Consider the following 10,632-nt stretch of genomic DNA (forward strand, 5'->3'; position numbering starts at 1 on the left):
CTTTCGGGTTTATGGAAGTGGATGCACAAGCAGTATTCCGCTTAGTACAAGTGAAGGCTAGCAAAAGACCGGAAAGCGACCAACTAGAGAGCGACAACAGTCATCAAGATGCAATGAGTTTGACTAACATGGAGTGCAAACATGAACAGGATATAAATCACCATGAACACGAACATCATAGAGGCTATGTTGATTTTGTTTCAACTACATGCATGAACATGCGCCAAGTCAAGCCACTTGAATCATTCAAAGGAGAATACTATCCTATCATACTACATCATAGTCATCTCAAAATCTATGTTGGCATTCAAGACAAACCATTATAAGCTCTCAGCTAATTAAGCATGGCATCAGAAACTATGATCTCTAAGTTGTCATTGCAAACATGGTTCTCTCACAACAAAGCTGAATCTGGAACGACAAGCTAGTCATATTTACAAAAACAAAATAGATAGAGTTCATACCAGCTTTTCCAGTCTCAGTCACTTCATCATATATCATCATTATTGCCTTTCACTTGCACGATCGAACGATGTGAACAATAATAAGAGTGCTTGTGCATTTGACTAAGCTGAATCTGTAGGCAAACACAAAGGAGAAGACAAAGTAATATGGCTCTTTGAAAGCTAAACAGGTATGCATGCAAGAGCCACTAACATTGTAACCAATATCTTCTACCTTGACCCAAAGAAAAAGAAAACTATTTACACGAGAAAACTCCCAACAAGCAAAAGAAGAAAGGAAAATCTTTTTGGGTTTTCTCAAAAGGACACAAAACAAGAAAACAAGAAAACGAAAATAAACTAGCATGCATAATACAGTGGCAAAGTGTAAACACCGGCTAACAAAGTGAAAGCATAAGCATGAATGTAAGGTCGGTGAGAACACGTACTCCCCTAAGCTTAGGCTTTTGGCATAGCTTGGTCTACTGCCAAGGCGGGAAATAACTAGCTCCGGGATACTCCGGAACGGACTGTGGATGCCACTGCTGTGTGAGCTCCTCTGGCTCCCACTGATAAACTGGCGTCTGGTACTCAACTGGCGGCTTGGGCACGGGCACCTGTGGTTGGGCCAAGCCCCAATATGCGTAGATGTCCGAGGGCATAATAGTGTACCTCCCTGCATGAAGATCGAACAAAGAAGGAGCAGGCAAAGTAATAGTCTCTCGAGTACCCTGACTAAATACCAGGTTATAAATCATCCGTCTACTAGCATCTCTATCCAGAAAATCATGGCGAACCATGTTGTCATAATCCAGATATTTCTCAGGAAGAAGCATCTCTCTTTCCTCCCCCAGTCTAACGGGTATCTCAAAGTGTCTGGCAAGACGGGTAGCATAGATACCTCCATAGACGACACCCTTGGAACGGTTTGTGTTCAACCGCTGAGCTACTATAGCACCTAGGCTATAAGTCTTATCGTTATAAAGGCCTTCGCGCAAAACCGCAAGGTCTAGAGAACTAAGTGATCCAGCCTCCCCACGACCAATCAAACATTTTCCCACAAATAATGAGAAGTACCGAAGCACAGGAAAATATATGCTAGCAATTCTAGCGCGAGACACTCCTCTCTCCTCTCCAACAACAATAGTACCTATGAAATCCTCCAAGTCCCGTGGACGAGGGTCATGAATATCCCCAACATAAGGTAATTTGCATACATTGCAAAAATCCTGTAGTGTCATGCACTGGGGGATGTCGTATAACATGAACTCAACTAGGGAGGATTCTTCCTCGGATAAAAGTTGAAGCTTTGAACGAAAATATTGGTGAGGAGGAGGTATTGTGAGCACTTATCTTCAACGAACGCGGTAAGACCTGCGTTCTCCACCAAGTAATAAAAGTCTTCATAAAGCCCAGCGGCGCACAAAAATTCATCACTTGGCCACTCGCACGCTCGAACTTCTATGACTCGAGGAACCATGTACTTGGGGTGGTTCTTCTCATCCTCCTTGGGGTTACGACTTGAAGAGCCTCTCAAGAACCTCCTCATATTTTCCTTTTTCTAGCTCTGAAAAATTCTGAAATTTTTAGAGACTTCGAAAGAAAAGTGAGTAAGGATTAACCCAACTCATAGCAACTACTCCTACTAGTGCCTAGAGACCGTATCACGCGCTAAAACTACTTGGGACCAGCTAAAATCAACATTTCAAGCTCAAGAACAGGGTCACCAAGGTAGCAAGAATACGCGAAGGATAAAGCACTGGAGCAAAAACTAATTGGACCAATGGAGGAGTCACTTACCAAGGAGTAATTTCCCCAGAATGGTTCGGAGAATGGTGCTTTGAGCAAGGAGATCGAAAATCACAGCCAAATGAGTAAGAACACGGGTTTGAGCTGCGAACCAATTTTTTCTGGAGGTAGAAGAAGAGGATGAGAGCTGGAATGAGTGGAGGGGGTCCCTGTGGGCCCCACAAGCTTGGTAGCCGCCACCAGGGGGTGGCGGCTACAGGGCTTGTGGCCCACTGGTGTGGCCCCCAGGCCAGCTCTCAGTCCCAGTGTTTTTCAAATATTCCACAAAAAATCATACTAGATTTTTAGGACCATCGGAGAACTTTTATTTTCCGGGTATTTTTCTCCGGGACGCTAAAACAGAAAACAGGAAAAAACTGAACTAAATCTATCATTTTTCTTCTAAGCAACAGAAAGTGAAAGCTTAAAACAGAGTATGTGACTCTTTGATTCATCCATTTCATGGTCATCGAAAGAAATCTGTCAATGGGGTTGATCAAATCCTCATGACAAAGCCTTTTCGAATCGCAAGAGGAAATGGAGAATTGTCGAATAGCTACTAAGTCACCTCAATAGGGATATGTGTCTCCCCAACAAGCAAATCATACTTCATCTTGACACAAGGAATAGGGCATTCAAAGCTCCCAATAAGAATCGATGAAGTTTTTTCGATAGCATTGATGCAATGTACTTGATATCGTTTCTTCGGAAAGTGCAATGTATGCTCATTACCGTTGATGCGGAAAGTGACATTGCCTTTGTTGCAATCTATAACAGCCCCTGCAGTGTTTAAAAAGGGTCTTCCGAGGATGACAGCCATGGCATCATCCTCGGGAATATCCAAGATAACAAAGTCTGTTAAGATGGTGGTGTTAGCAACCACAACAGGCACATTCTCGCAAATGCCGATAGAGAAAGCAGTTGATTTGTCGGCCATTTGGAGATTTCAGTGGGTGTTAACTTATCCAGTTCAAGTCTACGATAAAGAGAGAGCAGCATAACATTAACACCGGCTCCAAGGTCACATAAGGCAGTTCTTACGTAGTTTCTTTTAATGGAGCAAGGTATAGTGGGCACTCCAGGATCACCAAGTTTTTTAGGAGTTCCACCTTTGAAAGTGTAATTGGCAAGCATGGTGGGGATCTCAAGATCTGGTATCTTCCGTTTATTGGTCACAATATCTTTCATGTACTTGGCATACAGAGACATTTTGAGCATATCAATTAACCGCATCTGCAGAAAGACGGGTCTTATCATCTCAACGAAGCCCTCAAAATCCTCATCATCCTTTTCCTTGGATGGCTTAGGAGGAAAGGGCATGGGTCTCTGAACCCATGGCTCCCTTTCTTTACCATGCTTCCTAGCAGCGAAGTCATTCTTATTGTATCTCTTAGGTTGTGGGTTATCAGGATTAACCGTAGGTTCAATCTCCACATCCTTATCATTGCTAGGTTGAGCCTCATTATGAACATCGCTGTCCATATTGTCACCAGGTTCATGTTCATCACCAGATTGTGTTTCTGCATCAGACGCAGAAATATCATTTGGTTCTTCAAGTGTGACAATATTTGGTGAACTAACATGTAGGTTTCTATCATCCTTCTTCTTCTTAGGATGACTCAGTGTATCAGCATTAATTCCTTGAGAATCTTGATCAATTCTCTTAGGATGGCCTTCAGGATACAAAGGTTCCTGAGTCATTTTGCCTCCTCTAGTAATGACTCTGACAGAGTTGTCACTTAATTCATTGAGCAAGTCATTTTGAGCTTTAAGTACTTGTTCTACCTGAGTAGTAATCATAGAGGCATGTTTACTCAGAAGCTTCAGATCATTGACATTTCTGTCTACACAAACACTTAAATGACTAAGCATACGGGTACTTTGTTCCAAATGTCTGCTAACATAATCATTGAAACTCTGTTGTTTGGCAACAAAGTTGTCAAATTCATCAAAGCATCGGCTAGCAGGTTTGTCAAAAGGAATATCACTCTCATCAAACACACGGAGAGAATTCACTTCTACTACTTGTATCGGGTTATCGAGACCATGGATCTCTTCGATAGGTGGTAGATTTTTGACATCTTCAAAGCTAATGCCTTTCTCTTGCATAGATTTCTTGGCTTCTTGCATATCTTCGGGACTGAGGAATAGAATACCTCTTTTCTTAGGAGTTGGCTTAGGAGGTGGTTCTGGAATAGTCCAAGCATTATTGTTGATCAAGATGTTATTCAGAAGGATCTCAGCTTGTTCTATAGTTTGTTCCCTAAAAACACAACCGGCACAACTATCTAGGTGGTCTCTAGAAGCATCGGTAAGTCCGTTATAGAAGATATCAAGTATCTCGTTCTTCTTAAGAGGGTGATCGGGCAAAGCATTCTGTAGCTGGATGAGCCTCCCCCAAGCTTGTGGGAGACTCTCTTCTTTGAGTTGAGCAAAGTTGTATATTTCCTGCAAGGTAGTTTGCTTCTTATGGGCAGGGAAATATTTCTCACAGAAGTAATAGACCATATCCTGGGGACTACTCACACATCCAGGAGCAAGAGAAGTGAACCAGGCTTTAGCGTCATCCTTTAGAGAGAAAGGAAACAACTTAAGGATATAGTAGTGGCGGATCTTCTCCTCACTAGTAAAAAGGGTGGCTATATCGCGTAGTTTGGTAAGATGGGCTACGACCGTCTCAGACTCATAACCATGGAAAGGATCAGATTCGACTAGAGAGATTATCTCAGGGTCGACAGAGAATTCATAATCCTTATCGGTGATAAAGATAGGTGAAGTGGCAAACTTCGGGTCGTAATTCATCCTAGCTTTCAGAGATTTTTCCTTCCACTTGAGAAGTAATTTCTCAGCGTCATAGGCATCCTTACACGCAAGAAAATCCTCAGCTATCTCTCCCTCCATAACATAACCCTCAGGTATATCAGGCAATTCATATCTAGGAGAGCTGGATCTAGGAGGAGCAAAAGCAGGTTCTATCTCAATAGTATCGGCAGTTTCAGAAGCATCACGAGCATTGGCAGTAACTCTAGCAATATGAGCATCAAGGAATACTCCTAGTGGCATATTAGGCAAAGCAGTATCTCTAGCAGTATCAAGCATAGCATCATCAGGCAAAATAGCATCTCTAGCATCATCAGGCAAAGGAGTATCAAGCATGGCATCATAAGCATAATCAAGCACAAGCGACATATCAAGATTTCTAGCAGGAGGTGGTGTCGCAAACTTACTCATAATTGAAGGTGAATCAAGTGCAGAGCTAGATGGTAATTCCTTACCTCCCCTCGTAGTTGAGGGCAAGACTTTGGTTTTTGGATCTTTCAGATTCTTCATAGTAATCAGCAGATATAAATCCCAAGTGACTCAGAGAATATAGCAATCCCTTCCCCGGCAACGGCGCTAGAAAAAATGCTGCTAGCAGTCCCCGGCAACGACACTAGAGAAATGTTGTTGACGAGTTCCTGACTTGATGCCTCCACGACAACGGAGCCAGAACTGCTCCCCGTTGCTCAACAATTAGCAATTGTCTTGCAATGGCCCACCAGTGCGTGGGTTCGCGGCAGTTTTCGAGGGTAGAGTATTCAACCCAAATTTGTTGGTTCGCCCGACAGGAAATGGAAGAATATTCTCAAGTATTAGCAGCTGAATGTGTCAGATTCAACCACACCTGAAAGATTAGTATCTGCAAGCAAAGTATCAGTAGCAAAGTAGTATGATAACAACGGTGCCAGAAACGATCTGTTGACGGCAGACTATTCCTAACGATTGTATCAATGGCGCCAGAAGTTGACCGTGGACGGAAAATATTCTTTCCCGTCAACGGCGCGAGAAAAAGTATTATAGCAGGTAGCAGCAGTGTAACAAGTAACAGCAGTGACAAGAAACAACAGTAGTGACAGCAGTAGCAAGTAGCAACAGTAGTAACAGCAACAGAGCAAAGCAAGTAACAGCAGCAGCAACAATAGTAACAGCATCAGAGCAAAACAAGTAACAACAGCAGTGGGACAAACTCGTAGGCAATGGGTCGGTGATTTGTTTGGATGACATTCATCATGCAACAGTTATAACACGAAGAGATATGTGGCTAGCTCCCGTTCGTCAATGTGATGTAGGCATGCATTCCATGTGTCGTCATACGTGCTTAGGGAAAAGAACTTGCATGACATATATTGTCCATCCCTCCCGTGGCAGCGGGGTCCAAAAGGAAACTACGGGATATTAAGGTTCTCCTTTTAGTAAAGAACCGGAACAACGCATTAGCACTTCGTGAACACATGAACTCCTCAAACTATGGTCATAACCGGGAGTGGTTCCGGTTATTGTCACTCCGGGGTTGCCGGATATTACACATAGTAGGTAACTACAACTTGCAAGATCGGATTTAAAACACACATATATTGGTGACAACATAATAATTTCAGATCTGAAATCATGGCACTCGGGCCCTAGTAACAAGCATTAAGCAAGGCAAAGTAGTAGCAACATCAATATCAGAACTTAGTGGATACTAGGGATCAATCCGCGTCAAAACTAACTCGATTACATGATAGATCTCATCCTACTAATCACCGCCCAGCGAGCCTACGAATAGATTACTCACGAACGATGAAGAGCTTCATGGAATTGGAGAGGGAAGAAGGTTGATGATGACGATAGCGACGATTTCCCCTCTCCGGAGCCCAAAACGGACTCCAGATCTGCCCTCCAGATGAAGAACAGGATGTGGCGGCGCCTCCGTATCGCAAACGCGACGAAATCTTCTCTCTTGATTTTTTTTGGGACGAAAGTGAATTTATAGAGCTGAGTTTGGGGGCGGCAGAGCCACGTGGGCCCCACAAGTTTGGTAGCCGCCACCAGGGGGCGGCGGCTACAGGGCTTGTGGCCCACTGGCCCAGCCCCTCCGGTGGATCTTTGTGCAGGCATTTTTCATATTTTCGAGAAATATTCTCCGTAAATTTTCAGGATGTTCCGAGAACTTTCATTTCTGCACAAAAACAACGCCAAGGCAATTCTGTTGAAAACAACGTCAGTCCAGGTTAGTTCCATTCAAATCATGCAAATTAGAGTCCAAAACAAGGGCAAAAGAGTTTGGAAAAGTAGATATGATGGAGACGTATCAATGACACGAGAGACTCCTCGGTCAATATCCAATAGCGGGACCTGGATGCCCATATTGGATCCTACATATTCTCCGAAGATCTTAGCGGTTGAACCTCAGTGCCAAGGATTCATATAATCCCGTATGTCATTCCCTTTGTCCTTCGGTATGTTACTTGCCCGAGATTCGATCGTCAGTATCCGCATACCTATTTCAATCTCGTTTACGGGCAAGTCTCTTTAGTCGTCCCGTAATACAATATCCCATGACTTACACTAAGTCACATTGCTTGCAAGGCTTGTGTGTGATGTTGTATTACTGAGTGGGCCCCGAGATACCTCTCCGTCACACGGAGTGACAAATCCCAGTCTTGATCCATACTAACTCAACAGACACCTTTGGAGATACCTGTAGAGCATCTTTATAGTCACCCAGTTACGTTGTGACGTTTGATACAAACAAGGCATTCCTTCGGTGTCAGTGAGTTATATGATCTCATGGTCATAGGAATAAATACTTGACACACAGAAAAACAGTAGCAACAAAATGACACGATCAACATGCTACGTTCATTAGTTTTGGGTCTAGTCCATCACATGATTCTCCTAATGATGTGATCCTGTTATCAAGTAACAACACTTGCCTATGGTCAGGAAACCTTGACCATCTTTGATCAACGAGCTAGTCAACTAGAGGCTTACTAGGGACAGTGTTTTGTCTATGTATCCACACAAGTATTGTGTTTCCAATCAATACAATTATAGCATGGATAATAAACGATTATCATGAACAAAGAAATATAATAATAACTAATTTATTATTGCCTCTAGGGCATATTTCCAACAGTCTCCCACTTGCACTAGAGTCAATAATCTAGTTCACATCACCATGTGATTCTAACGAATCCAACACCCATATAGTTCTAGGGTCTGATCACGTATTGCTCGTGAGAGAGGTTTTAGTCAACAGTTCTAAAACTTTCAGATCCGTGTGTTCTTTATAAATCTTTATGTCATCTTATAGATGCTGCTACTACGTGCTATCCGGAAATACTCCAAATATCTACTCTAATATACGAACCCGTTTCACTACTCATAGTTATTCGGATTAGTGTCAAAGCTTGCATCGACGTAACCCTTTACGATGAACTCTTTAACCACCTCCATAATCGAGAAAAATGCCTTAGTCCATTAGTTACTAAGGATAACTTTGACCGCTGATCAATGATTCAATCCTGGATCACTCTTTGTACCTCTTAACAGACTTGCTGCAAGGCACACATCAGGTGCGGTACTCAGCATGGCATACTTTAGAGTCTACGACTAAGGCATAGAAGACGACCTTTGTCTATTCTCTTTATTCTGCCGTGGTCGGGTTTTGAGTCTTACTCAAATTCACACATTACAACACAGTCAAGAACTCCTTCTTTGCTGATCTATTTTGAACTCCTTCAAAAACTTGTCAAGGCATGCATCTTGTTGAAATTTCTATTAAGCGTTTCGATCTATCTCCATAGATCTTTATGCTCAACCTTCAAGTAGCTCAATCCAGGTATTCCTTTGAAAAACTCCTTTCAAACAACCCTTTTATGCTTCACAGAAATTCTACATTACTTCTGATCAACAATATGTCAACCACATGTACTTATCAGAAATTCTATAGTGCTCCCACTCACTTCTTTGGAAATACAAGTTTCTCATAAACTTTGTACAAACCCAAAAGCTTTGATCAACTCATCAAAGCATATATTCCAACTCTGAGATGCTTGCACCAGTCCATAGAAGGATCGCTGGAGCTTGCATACTTGTTAGTATCTTTAGGATCGACAAAACCTTCTGATTGTATCACATACAATCTTTCCTCAAGGAAACCATCGAGGAAACAATGTTTTTTCTTCCTATGTGCAATATTTCACAAATAATGCAGCAACTACTAACATAATTCCAACAGACTTTTAGCATCGCTACGAGTGAGAAAGTCACATCACATTCAACTCTTTGATCTTGTCGAAAACATCTTTGCGACAAGTCGAGCTTTTTTTACTAGTGACTTATCACCATCATCGTCTGTCTTCCTTTTAAAGATCCATCTTTACTTAATAGTCTTACTACCATCAAGTAGTTCTTCCGAAGTCTACACTTTGTTTTATACATGGATCCTGTCTCGAATTTCATGGCCTCCAGCCATTTGTCGGAATCCGGGCCCACCATTGCTTCTCCATAACTCGTAGGTTCATTGTTGCTCAACAACATGACCTCCAAGACAGGGTTACCATACCACTCTGTAGTAGTACGCAACCGTTGTCGACCTACGAGTTTTGTAGTAACTTGATCCAAAGCTCAATGATCACCATCATCAGTTTCCACTTCAATTGGTGTAGGCGCCACAGGAACATTTTCCTGCGCCCTGCTACACACTGGTTGAAGTGACGATTCACTAACCTCATCAAGTTCCACCATCCTCCTACTCAATTATTTCGAGAGAAACCTTTCCTCGAGAAAGGATTCGTTTCTAGAAACAAACACGTTGCTCCCGGATCTGAGATAGGAGATGTATCCAACTGTTTTGGATATCCTATGAACATGCATTTATCCGCTTTGGGTTTGAGCTTATCAGACTGAAACCTTTTCACATAAGCATCGCAGCCCCAAACTTTCAAGAAACGACAGCTTAAGTTTCTCTAAACCATAGTCTATACTATGTCATCTCAACGGAAATATGCGGTGCCCTATTTAAAGTGAATGCGGTTGTCTCTAATACATAACCCATAAACGATAGTGGTAATTCGATAAGAGACATCATAGTATGCACCATATCATAATAGGGCATGGCTATGACGTTCATACACATCATCACACTATGGTGTTCCAGGTGGCATGAACTGCGAAACAATTTCCACATTGTCTTAACTGCGTACCAAAACTCGTAACTCAGATATTCATCTCTATGATCACATCGTAGACAGTTTATCCTCTTGTCACGACGATCTTCACTCTGAAACAGCTTTGAACTTTTCAATATTTCAGACTTGTGATTCATCAAGTAAATACTCCCGTATCTACTCAAATCGTCAGTGAAGTAAGAACATAACGATATCCACTGCGTGCCTGAGCACTCATTGGACCGCACACATCCAAAAAATGTATTACTCCCAACAAGTTACTCTCTTGTTTCATGTGGCATGATTTGCATGTCTCAAGTGATTCAAAATCAAATGAATCCAAACGATCCATCGGCATGGAGTTTCTTCATGCGTTTATACCAACATGTATGGTTTGCATGTCTCAAACGTTTCAAAAATGAGTG

This window comes from Hordeum vulgare, chromosome 5H (assembly GCF_904849725.1).
Source record: "Hordeum vulgare subsp. vulgare chromosome 5H, MorexV3_pseudomolecules_assembly, whole genome shotgun sequence".
NCBI classification, from domain to species: domain Eukaryota; kingdom Viridiplantae; phylum Streptophyta; class Magnoliopsida; order Poales; family Poaceae; genus Hordeum; species Hordeum vulgare.